Source organism: Rutilus rutilus (assembly GCF_951802725.1).
Source record: "Rutilus rutilus genome assembly, chromosome: 21".
NCBI classification, from domain to species: Eukaryota; Metazoa; Chordata; class Actinopteri; order Cypriniformes; family Leuciscidae; genus Rutilus; species Rutilus rutilus.
Window position 1 is genome coordinate 22,661,021 of NC_140226.1, and position 19,444 is coordinate 22,680,464.

At 35.2% G+C, this 19,444-nt stretch overlaps 1 protein-coding gene and 1 long non-coding RNA gene across 3 annotated transcripts in view; one reads left to right on the plus strand and one right to left on the minus strand.

Annotated features, from left to right (window-relative positions):
• mdga2a (MAM domain containing glycosylphosphatidylinositol anchor 2a) overlaps positions 1 to 19,444 on the plus strand; it is a 145,905-nt gene that overhangs the window by 20,689 nt on the left and 105,772 nt on the right. The window lies entirely within an intron of this gene.
• Positions 12,457 to 19,228, minus strand: LOC311280842. Its single transcript, XR_014625738.1, has 6 exons — positions 18,737 to 19,228; positions 18,575 to 18,640; positions 18,424 to 18,496; positions 17,811 to 17,901; positions 17,620 to 17,718; positions 12,457 to 12,848 (listed from the first exon to the last, which is right to left on the minus strand). It is a non-coding gene; the product is annotated as an uncharacterized lncRNA (long non-coding RNA).

Below are 19,444 nucleotides of genomic sequence, written 5' to 3' on the forward strand. Positions count from 1 at the left end.
ATATATATATATATATATATATATATGCCACAATTGGCATAAGAAATCTAAATTGTCTGAGCTATATGGTTCCATCTTGTTTTGCTAACATACGCTTGATTGACTGTAACCTTACCTCTTCCTGTCTAGAGTGCAGTATACAACTAAATCAAATGCTCTGCCAACATGCTGTATCAGCAGTCGATCGGGCAAGCAAATGTCATTAAGCAGTAATCCGAATATGACTAGTGCCCACTTGCTTTCCAGTAAATCACTCACAACTAGGGGAGAACGGGGCACAACCTAACACTCAGTTTGTGTAAAATCACTTGGGGTTCAGAGTATTTATTTTTCCCCACATTAATTTCTTGTAGAATTATGTGGTTTTGTTTCATTAAAACAGTGTATACTTTTTTCTTGATTTACCCCGAAATACTTTAAGTGAAATGTGACAACATAGCATGTGAGGGGCACATAACATGACCAGATGTTATCTGATCTAATCAAAAAATTATCCAAGATAAACTAAAATATTTTGTCAATAAAATATCATTATTAACCTTTTTCATATAAAACAAAGGCATTTTTTAATAATTAAAAATAAAGAATTTTTTTGAGTTTTGACAACAAACACAGCTATACAGCATAGTTTAAAACATGATAATAATGAATAATTTCTGAACATTGACTCAGTCTTTATTCACCTTTTTTCTCATGGTTTCTCAATAGAATTCATATAAGTATAGAATAGCATAGTTAGGGGCACATTGTAACGCAGTGTTACAACAACTGGGATTTAAACCCGGCTAGTGTCTTCTGCTGGTTAGATCAGCATTATGAACTATCTCAACTGTTAAATAACAGATATAAGATTAAAATAATATCATAATTGTCTGATTTTAAATAAATACAAAAAACAGAGATGAAAAATTAACTTAAAGGGGTGGTTGATTATGATTTCACTTTTCTAACTTTAGTTAGTGTGTAATGTTGTTGTTTGAGCATAAACATGCAAAGCTCAAAGTTCAAAGCAAAGGAAGATATTTTACAATAAACCCCGCGTCCGGGAACACGCAAACAGTGTTGAGAAGAGGAAGAGTTGTTGTAGTAAAGCACATCTGTTAGACTGCTCAAGCTGTCGCATCCATCTTTTCACATTTATTGCAATCCAGTACATAACACAAACGCAATAGTATGTCACTCTGTAGGCATCTTACAACAGTTCCCACACGAGCAATTTTATAGATTACCATGACCGACTATGCTAATTGAAGATAGTTAACTCCACATCAGCAACATAAATTCATCAACTAACCATTCAGAAACGTCCTGTTGCATTCTACATGTTGTCACTTCTTGAGTCTCCATCATTGTCAGACTCCTGTTTAAACATAAAAGGCAGAACAGTTTCTGACATTTTAGTGCTTGTCTGCGTGAGGTAATCGGAGCTGCTAACACACACACACACACACACACACACACACACACACACAAGTAAGTAAGTAAGTAAGCTTAATTTCTATAGCACTTTTCACAGACAAAAAGGTCACAAAGGCTTCACAAAATTAAAATATACACATAACAGATATACACATACACATAACATACAAATATACACATATACACAAAAACATACAAAACCATGTTGCTAATTAAATGCTTGTCTAAAAAGATGCGTCTTAAGGCATTTTTTAAAAGCTTCCACAGAGTCCAAAGCTCTCAAGGCTAATGGAAGAGAGTTCCAGAGCCTTGGAGCCACCACACAGAAGGCTCGGTCACCTCTTGTTTTAAAACATGTTCTAGGAACAGTTAAAAGGTCTTGGCCTGAAGACCTCAAAGAGCGACCAGAAGTGTATACATGCAGTATATCCTGGATATAAGAGGGAGCCTGATCATGCAAGGCTCTGTAAGTAATGGTTAAAATTTTAAACTGTACTCTAAAACTAATTGGAAGCCAATGTAGAGCCTTAAGTATAGGTGTAATATGTGTTCTCCTGTTGGTCTTATTCAAAAGTCTTGCAGCTGCATTCTGTACCACTTGCAATTTGTCCATGGAGGATTTGTTTAAACAAGTGTAAGGTACATTGCAAAAGTCAAGACGAGAAGAAATAAAAGCGTGAATAAGCATCTCCATCTCTTTTTTAGAAACCACAGATCTAATCTTAGCGATGTTCCTGAGATGGAAAAAAAACAGGAACGAACCACAGATTTAACATGACTGCTAAAACACATAGATTTATCAAAAATGACACCCAAATTTCGCACAACATTACAGTCCGAGGAAGATATAGCCCCAATTGCCTGCCTAATCCTAGGAATAATGTTGTCCGGTGCAAAAATCAGCACCTCACTTTTGTCTGGATTTAGTTGCAGAAAGTTGTCTGCCATCCAATTTTTAATGGAGGCTAAGCAATTGTGCAACAAGGACAGTTTGTCCAACCTATCAGGGCTAAAAGATAAATATAATTGAATATCATCAGCATAACAATGGTATGATATTTCTCCAAAGCTACCAATAATCTTCCCAAGAGGAAGCATATACAGGCTGAACAGCAGAGGGCCAAGCACAGAACCTTGGGGCACACCACAGGACAAAGGAGCAGAGTCTGACATATATGTTCCTACGGACACAGAGAAACTCCTGTCTGAAAGATAGGAGGAAAACCAATCCAAAGCTGATCCAGTAATGCCAACGGTTGTTTTCAGTCTATCAATCATAGTGCAGTGATCCACGGTATCAAACGCTGCACTAAGATCTAATAGAACCAGCACAGCATTTACCCCCATCAGCAGCCATCAAAATATCATTTGAAACCCTAAGGAGGGCAGTCTCAGTTGAATGATTTTTACAAAAACCAGACTGAAACTTATCAAAGATATTATGAGAATCCAAAACATTATTTAGCTGGTTCGCAACAACCTTTTCTAAAATTTTAGAAAGATTCAACACAAGCTCTTGAGGCTCCGCCCTCTGTGCTGGGAGCAGCAGCTCATTTGCATTTAAAGGGACACACATGAAACAACGCGTTTTTACTGACCCTCAAAAATACAGTGGCCCAGTAGTGCACAACACAACGAAAATTAAAAAGCAAACATAAGTTCACAACGCAACGAAATTAATCCACAACACGACGGAAATGAGCCACAACACAACGGAAAATGTACAACACAACGGAAATGAGCCACAACACAACGGAAAATGTACAACACAACGGAAATGAGCCACAACACAACAGAAAATGTACAACACAACGAAATGAAGCCACAACACAACGGAAATGCGAGGGAACGTCCGCCAATTCTTTCAAGTTGTTAAAACGTATAATTTGTATTATTTAAAATGACTTTTAACATTCAAAAACAGACATGTTCAAAATCCAAAGCTTGATTGTATTGGTAGTAGACTGACTTACTACAGCTGATTTTTTTTTCCAATACCTCCCTTCATTACAGTAAACAAATTTTTTTTTTTAGGAAATTTCTGTAATATAATAAAAGTTTTTTTTCTTTTATCATGTTTCAAAAGTTAGTTCCTATTAACCAGACTGACTTACAACAGATGAAATTGTGCCAATAGCTCCCTATATGCACAGTACACAATTTGTTTTTTTTTATAAAAACATTAGGCCTACTGTAATTTTTCATGTCCCAAAGCTTGTGGTAGGTTCCTAGTGACCAGACTAACTTATTACAGGTGAATTTGTGTACCAATACCTTCCTGTAATTCTGCAATTCACCAAATGGTTTTTATTTTTATTTATCAAATTATATTATAAATTATACGTTTTAACCACTTGGTGGAATTGCCAGACGTTCCCTTAGGGATGCGTTGTGGTAGTGTGTCAAAGCATTCTCCAGTATAAATACGCAGCTGTGATTTTGAAATATATTTTATGTCGATATACAATGGTTGCATACTGTAAAAACTAATCGTGGTGTTGATAAATTAAGACTGCCGACTCTATAGAACAATAGCAAGGAAAACTAACTTTATCGCGCTCCGAGAGCCCTCTAGTGGTCGGGAGCATTTCCGTTGTGTTGCGGCTTTATTTCGTTGTATTGTGGCTTATTTTCGTTGTGTTGTACATTTTCCATTGTGTTGTGGCTCATTTCCGTTGTGTTGTGGATTCATTTCGTTGTGTTGTGGCTTAAATTCGTTGTGTTGTGAACTTATGTTTGCTTTTTAAATTTCGTTGTGTTGTGCACTACTGGGCCACCGTACAAAAAGGGACAATTTTAACATGCTGCAAAAAAATTATCAGTGGGGTATTTTGAGCTAAAACTTCACATACACACTCTGGGGACATCAGAGACTTATTTTACATATTGTAACAAGGGGCATTATACCACCCCTTTAAGTAAGAAATTTGGGGGTGGACATATGGGACACTTTAAAAGAAAGCAACAATACATTTCTTAAGCCCATCACTAAATGCTGTGACTGCAGCGAATAGAGTAACTTGAGACGCCACTGTGAATAAAACACTTTCTTTGGAGGCTTCCACTTACTCTCATCATGGCCAATTTGGCACGAGGAGCTGTTCTAGAGGTGCTCTAATTGACACTTTTAACTTTTGAGTAGTTTATGGCACTATTACATTAAGTATCGCTCTAATGAAAGTACTTAGGTGCAGTTCTAGGACAGAATGTCAGTGGACAACAATGTAATGGCATTCCCCATCTACAGACTCATGCTTTCTGCCTTTCCATTTTATCTGCTTCATTACTCTGGAGGGCAAATTTAAAAAATAAAAAAAGAGAATGACTTCAATTTGTGTAAATTGAATTGCTAGAGAACGACTATGTGTCCTTGGAGGGAGAAAATCAAGGGTTTACACCTCTGTCCTGTAAATACCAGATTCAGTCTTTAATCGTGTGTGCTACTTCTGGCAGCTCATGACCTATTCCAGGTCAAAGTTAATTGAAAACTACTACGCCTACAAATATGGTCTTGAAAGTACAGCTAGTACAGTTTTAAAGGAATAAATATGTATCCATGACTTATCTATGGCTAAGCTGACTAATATTACCTGTTCAAACATAGTGGGCTCATGTGTAAATAATCACTGACTGACTCACAGTTTCTCACAGCTTGTAAGAAATGCCGGTTTGGTTTCATACCATGTGTTGGCAGAATTCCACAGGATTTGACTGTAAGAGATTTGACTTCGTTCCAAGGTCATAATTTGTAAGTTTTCATAAAAATACAAATAAAAAATCATAATAATGAATTACATAAAGATATAGTATAGAATCAAAGGTCCCCACAAGTAGTTTATACAGTTATATATAATTTGGGGGGATATTAACAATGAAGACAGCATACAAAATAATGTCTTAAAGAAAATATAAAATTGCAGAAGTATTTGTGTTTTGTTTAGTTTTTATATTTACAGGTTTAGGGTCATAAATATAAATTGGTCAGTAAGATTTTTTTTAAGAAATGTATTCTTTATTCAAAATTGACAAGTGGCAGGAGGCATTAAATTCAAAAGTGACAGCTAAAAACATGTATAATGTTACAAAAATTTTTCATTTCAAATAAACACTGTTCATGTGAACTTTGCATTCATCAAAGAAACCTGAAAAAAATGTATCACAATATTCACAAATATTAAGCAGAACAACACTGTTTTCAAAATTGATAATATGATGTTTCTTGAGCACCAAAGCAACATAGAATGATTTCTGAAGGATCATGTGACACTGAAGACTGAAGCAATGGCTGCTGAAAATTCATCTTATATCACCACAGGAAAATATTGGCAAAATTTCACAATATTACTGTTTTTAATGTTTTTTAATAAAAAAAATGCAGTCCTGATGAGCATAAGAGTATGGAAGCTTGTTTCCGCCACTGAATAAAACATTTTAAAAGATAATTGCGACTTTTTATCTCACAATTGCGAGTTTACATCTCGCAATTCTGAGAAAAAAAGTCAGAATTGCGTGAAATGAAGTCAGAATTCTGAGATATAAAGTCAGAATTGCGAGATATAAAGTCAGAATTGCGAGATATAAAGTCGCAATTGCGTCTTATAAAGTCAGAATTCTGACTTTTTTTCTCGCAATTTCGACTTTATATCACGCAATTCTGACTTTATGTCTCAGAATTCTGACTTTATATCACGCAATTCTGACTTTATAACACATAATTGCGAGTTTATATCTCGCAATTCTGACATCTTTTCTCAGAATTGTGAGATATAAAGTCCAATTCTAAGGGGGAAAAAAAGACGGACGTTTTTTTTTTTTTTTTTACCTTAGAATAGTTTATATCTCACAATTCTGACTTTATAACACGCAATTGCGACTTTATATCATGCAATTCTGACTTTATATCTCCCAATTGCGTGATATAAAGTCAGAATTCTGAGATATAAAGTCAGAATTGCGTGATATAAAGTCGCAATTGCGAGAAAAAAAGTCAGAATTCTGACTTTATAACACGCAATTGTGACTTTATTTCACGCAATTCTGACTTTATATCTTGCAATTCTGACTTTAAAACACGCAATTGCGACTTTATTTTACGCAATTCTGACTTTATATCTCGCAATTCTGAGAAATAAAGTCAGAATTGCGAGATGTAAACTCGCAATTGTGAGATAAAAAGTCGCAATTATCTTTTAAAATGTTTTATTGTGTGGCGGAAACAAGCTTCCATATAAGAGAGAGAGAATAGTAAATAATAGTTTTAGCTTACATTTTTGAAAAACATTTTGGGGGTTAAAAAAATGAATACTTTTTTTTTTATAAACTTCCTTTGTCCTGGTAAACCAAATGGATTAAAAACATACAAGTGTTTTTTTATTTAAATTTTTTTATTCAAAAAATGCTAAACGTTTTCTGTGATAGGTAGGTTTAGGGGTAGGGTTAGTGTAAGGGGTTAGGATATACAATTTATACCATATAAAATCTATTACGCCTATGGAGAGTCACCGTAAACCACATTTTCAAATATATTTGTGTGTGTGTACCTCTTGTCTGGAATTAGATCACTTTTTGAAACTGTTTAAGAAGCTGTCAACACTGCAAACTTGTGCCACTGGCTTGTGGAAGGCCACGCGCCATTTAAACTTTCAAACAGATTCATGAATGCATGTTCATGTTTTAAATTGGAGTGAGATAAATGGGGTGGGCACCTAAGAAATGCACATGAAGCTTTTAATTAATAACAGAACCAAAGTATGTTTTCCACCTGACGGGTTTATTCTCATGTTTGCATTTCTCCTCATTTCCTCTCCTCCAGTGGCCTTTTTGTCACGGAAGATGAATGGTGTAATTTTGCGGTGTGGTTTCAAGTGTTTAGAGATTTTTATTTTTTTAAATGAATAATCAGAAAATGCCTTCTGTATATATGTTTGCGAGTGTGAAGATGATCCTAGTGCTTTTATGGATTGAGAATATCAGGGTTTTTTTTGTATTTTATTTTTTATGTTTTGCATTTTTTGTGTGTTGATTTAATTTTTTTAATTTTTTTTGGTTGCAATATTTAACACAGTCACATTATTAACTCTAGAAATAGCTCAAAAATGCATTATGGTGCTCAAATGAGACTGTAACTATTTACATCATCTTGTTTACTACTATTTTATAAAAAAAAAAGAATAAAAAAACATTTTGGTTTTTGGTTCTGTATGTCATATCAAAACAGCATTAAAGATTACAGCAGTCTTTAAGCATCCCCTTTATGTGCTCATTCACATAGAAAAATGAAGACCACAGAATTACCTTTCCTCTATTATTTGAAGTGCTTAAAATAGTCTGGGTTTGTTATGTAACCGCCGTGCCGTGTGTGATTTGCTGGCTTAAGACTGTGTTACACACTCACACAAACATACACACACACAAACACAGTCGTAATTGCACAGCACTAGCAGCTGATGGAGCGTTGTGTGTCTAACTGAAGATTTACATGCAAAATGTGCAAAGTAATGAAAGGCATAAAAACGGCAATTGTGCAAGAATGACATTGTCATCTCTACTTACTGTGCATCATCTGGATGTCGGGGCAGATGGCTTCTGTATGCGCTGCCATCTTCCTGCAATATGAGAGATCTCAGGAGACTGATGATCTTTGTAAGCCAGGACCACTGGAGCTGATCATAGTTAAAGGCAGAGGCTGCAAGATGGACCGCTGCTGTCCACTGTCACTTTCAGTGGACATTTTATTTGATTTTTATTTGATTTTCAATATTAATATAGTTTTGCATGTCTAAGACTCTTAATTCTCGGCATGTCTGTTTGAATCAAATCGAATGTGTTCAATTTTAGTTAATGGGTAAAAAAGAGGGTTTGGAGGCATTCGACAAAAGACGAAAGATTATTTGCTCACAAAGTCTGTGAGCAGCATCTTAAATGCTCAATTTTGTGAAAGTGAGCTTAGAGAGTTGTCTGAATTTGACTATTTATGTTTGAATTGGACTGCAGTTTGTAGATTCGATTTAATTACATTTGAATTATATTGGGTGGTGTGCGTTTGTAGATGACAGGGTCTTTTCACAGATCTGCAAGGGACTGATGAGCATCTTGCAACAGTACAATTTATCTTGACTACAGGAATATTATAGGATATTAATCAAACGGTGTCCTTATGCTTGTGCTCAAACAGATGCTAATTAAGATTTATGGTAACGTTGTTGACAAATTGGTAAAGGTGATATTTTCACCTTTTACTGTTGTTAAAAACAAATACAAACACATCAACAATAATAAGTTTGACAGTTACAAAATTAAAAACTACATCAAGTACTGTACTACATAGCAAGTTCTAAGCTTTCATTTTTAAATATTCAGAAATGCTTTATAAAGGACAGTGCTTTTGTTCTAAGTGGAAGTATTTAAAAAGTTATCTTTTAATACAACGCATAAATGAAGGTCATGCAAAATATCATTCAATGTCAAACCATAATAGGTTTATAGCTAAAATCATAGCATCCTTAAAGAATACCAATACCCACTGTCACACTTAATGAATAAATGACTTGAACGGCTTTGTGTTACAGTAAAAAAAAAAAAAAAAAAGACCTTGAAGTTGGAGCTCTGACAATTTGCAATTTCATGAGGGTTGTCTCTTCAAGAAATGGAAAATTGTTATATTAAGGATTTATTACTTCCTGATCTGAGCATTGAAAAATACTGGCGTATAAACTAATGGGCTTATAGGTTGATGATTCTGTCACATTACAGTTTTTTCCGATTGCTGAACAACAGTGAGCACAACTGGAGCTACATGTGCAAAACTCTAACTACAGTCTGCACTACCAACAGTCACCTGAGCTAAACAGTTCACATCACCTGCAAAACTCCCTCCAAGCAACACAACTCTTAACACATGGCTCAAAACAGGCTCAGTGCAGCCAAACACTATGCACAACCCTCACTGAGATAACACACACTGTCACTCAGAACACACTGAGAGTAAAAACACTAGCATCAAACACCAATACAGAAAATACAAACTTTTCATCTTTACAGTTTGAACAATTTCAGTGACTTCATACAAAGTAATATTTTCTTCAAAGAAAAGAGTGACATTCTTTCACATGATTTATTAAAATTTTTAGAACTTCAAGGTAAATGAAAATTAGCAGTTTGCTTCAATAGTCTGTAGTAATTTACGGAATTACAGTAATGAGAAAAAAAAAGGTAGACACTAAAAGTACATACTGTAATTCGAACAAATAATTGAGGGGCTAATCCTGCCTCTCTCTAGCATCAGGCCACAGGTTTTCATCAACATCAGTTCCCATCAAAACCCATCTTCCTTGTTCCATTTCCAAAATTAGTCTTTATGAGCTCTACATATATATATATATATATATATATATATATGTGTGTGTGTGTGTGTGTGTGTGTGTGTGTGTGTTCACTAACAAGTCTAAAACAAGACACCTGCTTAGCCTTTCAGCTGAAATTGCAATCAGCAGTGTTTGAAAGGCACAAGGCTGAAATCTATTCTGTTTTGAATGTGTGGTTCACAGTTTTGACAGCAGTGTGTTAGCATTTGAACAAAGTGCTGTAAATCCACAGTGTTGTGCAGGTTGTGGTTAAAGTCATGGGATAAGTGTGTAGAGTTTTGAAAACTGTGTTCAAGCAGTGAAAAACGAACTAGAGTTTGGTCCACATGAACTGCTGCTGTGCAGACTGTAGTCAGAGTTTTGCACATGTGACTCCAGTTGTGCCCACTGTCGTTTAGCAATCGAAAAAAACAGTAAATTAAATTTTGACTTTAATAAACTTAATGTAGATGTTTCCACATAAAGTGCAGTTTTTTAGGTTACCTGACAACATACAGTATTTTACAGTGCAGCTTTAAGTGATACATTACTATTTTAAGAGTAAGTGTTGTGACTTACAAACAGAGCAAAAGGGAAAGTGTGTGTGTGTGTGTGTGTGTGTGTGTGTGTGTGTGTGTGTGTGTGTGTGTGTGTGTGTGTGTGTGTGTGCGTGCGTGCGTGCGTGCGTGCGTGCGTGCGTGCGTGCGTGTGTGTGTGTGTGTGTGTGTGTGTGTGTGTGTGTTTGTGTGTGTGCACGTGTGTGTGGGTGAGATAGAGAGAGAGTAAAGAAAGAAAATTTGGCCAGGGAAATAAATTCACCCTGGGCTTATCTGAGTCTATAGCCCTCAGTGGACCACCCACACCATCTGCCTGTGCAGCCAGAGCTTTTAAGTCCGATTTAAGACTGCTTGGAGGATCCAGAGCCAGGTGTTTGGGCAGGACTGACATCAGGCAAAGTGCAATAAAGTCAGATATCAAGGACATGCATATTATCTGTCTCTACTGAATCATATTCCCACCAATAAACCATTTTTACCCCTTAGGCAGACTTTCAAAGTGCCCTACAGAGTTGAACAAAATCTGTTCAAGTGTGTAAACCGCTATGGTTTTATTCCAACATCGATTTCAGCTTGTAATATGTCAGCAAATTGTAGATCACAAATATTTTATGCAACATTTATAGGTTATATGAGGATATCTGCTGGAGTCTCTGATCAATGCTGTAAATGTTAAGCTAATTATTATTATTTTCTATACACTTATGTGCTTATGTTTAGCTTCAATCAGTTAACCAGCAGACTAACTCCAGCAGATATTATATTATATTATATTATATTATATTATATTATATTATATTATATTATATTATATTATATTATATTATATTATATTATATTAGTTATGCATTTTTCCTTTTTTATTTTTGAGTTTTAGTTTCACTTTTTCTGCACATCAACAATACCAAATAAACAGCAATGACAACAATAGCAATTGCTGTGACAAGAGCATATGGCGTCCCACCAGAAGTGGAAGGTTGGGGTTTATGCATATATGAAGCAATATAATTACATCAAGCCATTATTTCTTGGATGACATATTTTTGCACCATATTTGCTCTCTACAGCATTGAATGCAAACCATAATCTAATCATCACTTTTCATGTGGACAGCATGCTGCATCAACGGATTAGCTTCTCCGTAAGCCGTAAGCAGCTTTTCCAAATTTCATTACTGTCCCCCTCATGATCAGGTGTTGTGTTCAAACAGGCCCAGACTCCCTGAGTTTTGAGGTAGCTTTGATAGTGGTGATGATAAATCAATGCATTTGTCTCAGTGCAGCAGGAGGAAATTGTGCCGGTTGTTTAGCATTTGGAGGCGTACTTGTTATTGCCCAGAAGTACTATATTGGTAAAGTGGAACGTTCAGATTGGAGGCGTGGAACCTGAGACGTGATTGAAATATGGATCTCGCAGATATGCACTGCGCTCTGCAAAACTAGCTTTGACTGAGAGAGACATGCAGAGCTGATCAGAGATAATTTTGCTTTTATATACAGTATATCTCACATCGACCCCACACTTCAGTGTGTGCACAAACAAATAATGTTAATCTGATTTGAGTTGTATTGTGACGGTCACAGATTGTTTTGAGTTACTCTTCAAAACTGGTGCCAATTGTGTTGAGACATTTAACAAAACAAAACAAAAAATCAATAACTTTTAACTTGATATATATTTATACCTGCATACATTATATATATATTAGAGCTGCAAGATTAATCATTAAAAGATCGCAAGCTCGATTCAAACACCCACACAATCTTATTCCTAAACGACAACGATTCAGGTGTCTATTAAACCTTTGATAAATACGATGATAGAGAACATTCAGATCTGCGTTTGTGTTGATCCAGAGAACACAGTTGTCATGTATATACACTGTAAAGAGGTTGCTGTACATTTTACAGTAACTTACTGGCAGCTGGATGCCAGTAAGTTACTGTAAAATGTTTTACAGTATTATTACTGTATTTTCACTTACAGTATACTGTATCATTTACTGTACTTGCATTTACAGTATTATTACCGTATTTTCATTTACAGTATTAGTATTGAGTTTTTTTTTATCATTTAAATTTTCTTTTTTTAATTTATGTTTACCCCACCCCCCAAAAAATCACAATAACTCACAAACATTTGTCCTTATAATATTCTTTTTAATCGTTGAACATTTTGTTTTAGAAGTACAAATTACAAATCTTGACCTTTAGGAGCCACTAGCTGAAGAAAAAAAAGAGGCAACATCTCCAAAGTCCATAGAATTAATCTCCTGGTGACCATTTGTATCTGTAGCATGGCAAAAACGTACACACACTGAAAAGCAAAACAGGCCTTAAAACAATAAAATACAGTCAAAGTCAGTGTTGTGTTGTTACATTTCAGTAATTTTGCCAGTCAAAGTTGACAAGCTCTCTGATGAGAAACACTGAGGGTTTCAGGCTGATGCTTTTCTTTGGACCTTTCCAGATTTCCATCTGATCTGTGCCTTTGGTGTTTGGTGCCATCAGGGTTGACTCTCAGAATGAACCTGCAAACACAAGCAGGGAAAAATATATAATTTTTTCAGACCGGTGTTGGCAGAATTTTCCCTAACCCTCAAACTTGATGCTGCATGTACTTTGGCGTTAATAAAAGCACTACATCTGATTCTGAATCCACCTACAGTAGTGGTGGGGGAAAAATCGATTCTGTTCAGTGTTGCGATATTTTGCGCACGCAATTATATTGATACAGTAGCGCAAAGTATTACAATATAGGTTATAAGGCTGTGACGGTGGCAGTTTTTTTTACCACTGCGGTGGTAATGGACCAACTACCTGCAGTGGTTGGGGGGTTATTATGAAAATTGAAATAAAAAATTGTTGTTTATTAAATAAAGTCTTTATTTGAGCAATTCCGTCAAAGAAGCAACACAAAGCCTGTAAAGCATTCAAATACATATCAGTAAATATTAGAAACTTACATAATAGAAAAGTTAAATCTATAAAAAAAAAAAAAAACTTTCGTTTAATACTTCCACACAAAGACACGTGATTCCACATGAAGCCATACCGCTCTGTGCTTTGAGAGGGATGACACGAGGAGGAAAGAGACCATCGATCTATTTTCTGATATCTTCATGTTTTCTACTTGTTGTAAAAGGTATGAAAAGTGAATTTAATCTTCCACAAGGGCAAGACATTTAAGCTATGTTTGAAATTGCGCTGCCAAAGAGAGCGAAACTAAAAATCAAATAAACTTGACGCGCCGTACATGTCTAATAACAAGCAAAAACTGTGTTGAAATGAATCTGACGTGCAAGTAAAAATGTAGGCTATCTGTCCTACAACGTTTTTCTACTTTACTACAGTAAAGAATGTGAATGTAATAGGCCTAAATAAAAGCAAACCAAGGAAGAAACGTTTATAATCCCCTTCGAAAATCGAGACGTAAGTAAAGATTTTGGGAAAAAAACAAGGTATTACATGCAGGGATGAGTCACAATTTTTGGATATTCGATTAGTTTATTTAATTATAGAATTATAGTATATCGAATAGGTTGTGTAATTATTCTCTAAAATAAAATCTCCATGTTTTTGGTGCTAATGCGGTGGTGACGCGTTCATATAATTACGTTCTGTAATAAGGTCCTGTGTCCTGAATGTTCAAGGACAAAGTTTTTGCACTAGCCTCCAGTAAATGTGTAGAAGATGTTCACAGATTTAATGTGACATTTGAAGTGAGTTAAGCAGTCTTATTTTTTGTAATGTCTTTGAATAATATGGGGGACATGAATCGCAATATATCGCAGAATCGAATCGCAATACTTGCTGTATCGCAATGTTAGGAAGCGCAATAATATTGAATTGTGGCCCAAATATCGCAATACTATCGAATCATCAAATTTTTGCCAATTTCCACCCCTAACCTACAGGGATGGTATTACCCCATAATACATTACATTAAAATCATTAAAGCTTCATTCTTTTTCAATACATTCCTGTAGCTTAGATTTCCAGGGAATGGATAATCTAAATTAAACTTAATACAATGTAAGTTGCTTTGGATAAAAGTGACTTCCAAATGCATGCATGTAAATGTAATGTAATGTAATATATATATATATATATATATTGGTTTACCTGATTCTGCATTCGACAAAATAGACAGCTAATGCTGAAGAGTCGTCTGTTAGCTGTAACTGGATGATGATTCTGCCCTTCATTGTCAGCATCCATGTTTTTGCTTTGAGAACAGACTCTCCTGAAACAGACAAAGTCACAGCAGGGCAATTCCACGCAAAGGTCATCCTTACCATGAAAAATTAAAGTTTTTACCTAAAGATCAAAACCCCTTTTAAGTTGTCCATTTAGGTCTGTAATATACTGTATTAATGTGCTGTATCAGAAATTTTAAGAAAATTGCCTTGTTTTTCCACCACATATGAGGTGAGCAACAATGCTAAAATTTTAATTTCAACCAGCCATATTTCATGCTTTCAAAAGAGGTATCAATGACCCCCCTTTTAAAAACTTAATTTGAACATAAAGCATTTTGCTGAAAGTTGGAGGCATGCCTGAGAAATAAATTTACTAATTTGGTCATAACAGCACTGCCTGTTGAATTTATAAGGGCTTTAATAAAGAGGTCTCGACGCTTCAGTGCTCTGTCACGTCCGTAACGTTTTAAAGATTAAGTTTATATAATATAACAATTATAAATGCAAATAACTTGAAACTTTATATGCAAAGCTAAACTATGTTCATGCTTACTAGGATCGACATTTCATTCCACTACTTTGCTCTGAACAACCATAATAATGCGTTACGGACGTGACCGTTACGGACGCTTCACATCAAATCATATGCACTTGTGATCGGTTTCAGGCTTACCATATATTCAGTGCATATCCAATAATCGCAATAATATTTGTGCTTTGTTAGTTTTAATATGAAAAAATGTCTCAACTTTCAAATTCAGTCTATTTTATAACAAAATGTAAACAATAGAGACCGCTCTTTAATACGGCGTGGCAGAGTTTCCGCTAGAAAAAAATGGTGCCGGTCAAAGTGACCGGCAGAGGTTTCGTTTTCCGGACATTTTGATGATATGCCGGTCAAATATCGCCTCTTAATTAAGGGGGCGGGATTATTACACGATTTATTATTCATAATAATAATAATATTACCATCTTACGTGACAGTTCTCCATTACAGACGCGTCGCGACCGTTCAAAGCGGCACTAAAAGACTGCTTTAAAACTTTCACAGAGACCTCAAACAGAAAGCACAAAGCCTTTCTTTAAAACGAATTTCGTTTTGTATTAATTGTATGTTAATTTTAATCAGTGTTTCATTATCCAATTTTCTCGATAAAGTATAAAATAAAAGTAATTTAAAAGTAAATATAGCAGACAATAAATAATCACGACATGGAGGCGCCAGCGCCTGAACTGGAGCTAATGTTAAGCTATCATCCATGAACCGAAATTTAACGTATAAGATAGCCTACTCGCCTCACACACCTAAAAAAAAAAAAAGAAATATATCTATTATCTACAGAAATCTTTACTTTTAAACAGAACCATTCAAAACTAAATAAAACGATGTAATCCGTATGAAATGTGTATTTCTCTCCGGCGCGTTCACTACTGCGAAGATCGCGAGTCAGACTTCATCTTTGCAGCCGACACAGAAAACACTTGTTTATTAATAGACAATTAAAATGTCTCACTGCAATATTTTACATATTCATAACAACGGAAACCCTGCGGCGTGGTATATTTCTGTATATTGCGCCTCAGTGCGCGGCGGATAAAGTGCACATGAACGGATCTTCTCTTCCTCTGCCAGTTACAGGACGAAATATGAATATCAGAAGGTAGTATATGATACAGTACAACTTAAAGAAGAGCATGTGTCTTATAGCCATAGGACACTTCTTCGGGATGTCGCGTTTTTCCCTCTTGGTTAAAACATGAATATTCATCATAATCCCGCGATCAAGCTGACAAAATAATAGTGATATTGCAATCATTTTGAGTCACGACTTAAAAGTAGTTTAAAAGTAGACATTTCAGACGTCCTATATAGATATATTTCTCAGGTATGTGAGGCAAGTAGCCTACATTATACGCGGAGTTTCGGTTCATTTATGAGGCGCGCTCCACTTCACGCGACGGCGCCTCCGTGTCCTGATTATATTGTCTGCTATAGCCTATTTGCTTCTTATTTAATAAATCCAAGCAATTTGTTGATGAAACATTGATTAAAATTAAGATACAATTTATACAAAACGAAATTCACATTAAAGAAAAGCTTTCTCAAAAAAAAAAAAAAAACAAACTAAAGAATTGGTCAAAATCATGTCTGCCCACTGATATACTGTATCCGATATATTGCGCATCTTATGATCTTACTCATGCTGTTATCCTTTCATATAATCAACATATGAAATAAAAAATACAATTATTTTATTTAAACATTAATATGAGACTAAATGCCTACTCAAATGTAATGTTGGAGCGGGATTTGAGTGAACGCTGTCTTACCGGTGATGTTGGGGGAGAGCGCTACGATTTTCGAACAAACATCGAATATTATTTTTGCTTATAATGCCAATCCTTAATATTTGGTGTTTTAAATGCCTGTTTGAGGTCTCTGTGAACGTTTTAAAGCAGTATTTTAGTGCCGCTTTCAGAGCGGTCACGTCCGTAACGGAGAACTGTCACGTCCATAACATTGTTTTTTCCTCATAAATGCGAAAACGAAAAATAACATAAAATGAATATTTTATGTTCTGTGGAGAGCCAACCCTTCTTCATTCGGTGGGTACTATTACTTTTGGTTTGCGCAGTGTAATTCACAGAATTACTAAAAAATATTTTGGCAACAAAAAGTTAGAGATTTTTTTTGTCACGTCCGTAACGCATGTGTATTTCCCTCAAATTAAATATAAAACGCATGCGTAGACTGATATTTTTCTAATGTCTGGACTCCTTTATTAAGGGAGTATGGATATATAAACAGACGTTTACATATATTGGTATTAAATGCATTTTCTGAGAATTTATATTTCAAGTTTTGACTGCAAATGTCACGTCCATAACGCTGGAATTGCCCAGCAGCCTTTTAGTGATATAGTTTACAGAAAAAAACTAAAATACAATAACAGAACTTATTACTAACAACAATAACATGTGGGGTGAAGATGAGGTAAGATATAATGTTGTATGGTGTTTATAGTTTTTAATCAATTAAACAACATTAAAAATATTAGTTAGCAAAACTTTGCTATATTGATAATGGTATATTGCTAACCCTTTCCTCCTCCTTCTCCTCTTCCTCCTCCAACGTCAACCCGTTCTGTGTATTAGTGGAGAGCGTCAGCAGTGATGTACAGTCCGGAGGGAATGGCCGCTGCAAATTCAAAATAAAGAACAGAAAAGAACATGTTTGCCTGCTTAACTAATGCATACTTCAGCTAATTTAGTTGATGTCATCTTACTCACCTGTAGATGTTATCACCATTACGAAGGCAATCACAAAAAAGACTCCAAAATACACCTCCAACATTTCAGACGACATAATTCAGACCACAAACTTGAAAATAAAACAAAAATGAAATTAACAATGGTGTTGGATAAAGGGTTAGTTTACTCAAAATTGTAAATTCTGTCACCATTTACTCACCCTCAACTTGTTCATAACTTCCATTAAATTATTTAATGTGCTGTATACAAAAGAAGATATTTTAAAGAACATGAGCAACCAAACAGTTACTGGTCCCCATTGACATCCAAAGTATTTTTTCTATTATAGAAGTCCATGCGGACCAGCCACTATTTACCAACATTATTCAAAATATCTTATTTTATGTTCAGACGAAAGAACTTCATGCAGGTTTAGAACACGTTGTGGGCGAGTAAATGATGACATACATAATTTTCTGTTTAAGGTGCTCTACGTTATCCCTTTAACTTAGTTTTACTCAGTATTTACGTTGTACATCTGCCAAAAAGTTGTGAAAGAGGAGACAGAACATACCAAAGTTATTGTGCTTCTCTGTTTAATAAGTTTACTTCGGCTAATTTAGGTGAAGTTGACCACCATAACGTTACATACCAGTTGATGTTATCACAATGAAAAGGCTCCAACACACTCCATCGTTGCAGATGGCATTATCCAGATCACAAACCTGAAAATAAATCATATAGGCCTAACGTTACGTGAAAATACCCGCACTTTAACAAGGGTTTCGTCTATCTCACTTTACCTCAGTATTTCACGTTGAGTTCGCTCGGTTAACGTTACCGACGACTCCGCCCGCCTGATGAGCTAACTTGCGTTAAAGAGGCAGAGGAACACACAACCATTATTTTTTATAGTTTTAACTAAAGAATATTTCGGCTAATATAGGTGAACTTAACTTACTCACCAGTTAATATTATCACCGTGACAGCGACCCGGCCGACAGTCAGGAAAAAAGACAGTAATAAAGGCACCAAAAAAACATTCTGACGACAGTCAGGAAAAAAAGGCACTAAAACCATTCAGACGAAAACAAAACGATACATCATGTTAGTTTGCTGTTAACATAAGTAAAAACATTTGAAAATGTTTGTTTTACATAAAATAGAAATTATATACTAACCTTTTTGGTGAGTTACATGATCTTTTGTCCGTGCATTAACTGCCACTTCACCCCTCAAAAAAACACTTGAAAAGAAATCCCTCTTGCCATTGGTCAGTTTTTCGCGGGCAAGTTCACTACTGTAAATTGATTTACAGTAGTGAAGAATTACAGTAGTGACCCTATATTTTCCCATAATCCTTTGCTGTTTACAGTAACATACTGTATACATATTTTACAGTATCTTACTGTACATATTACAGTAAAATACTGTTCAAATTACAGAAATCCGTTACAGTGTAAATGAAACAGCTTCATAAAGAGTATTTTCAACCACACGGTATCATTATTTCTGTTACAATAAATCAAATTATCACAGAAGTACTGAGATAAAGGTTTATAGTTGGGAAATAATAGTAGCGGTAATTTCTAAAAATAGAGTAAATCACTGTTTGAAAGTAACTTGACGCTTCAAATAAATAATGTATCAATTAAATAATTTCACCATTAGGT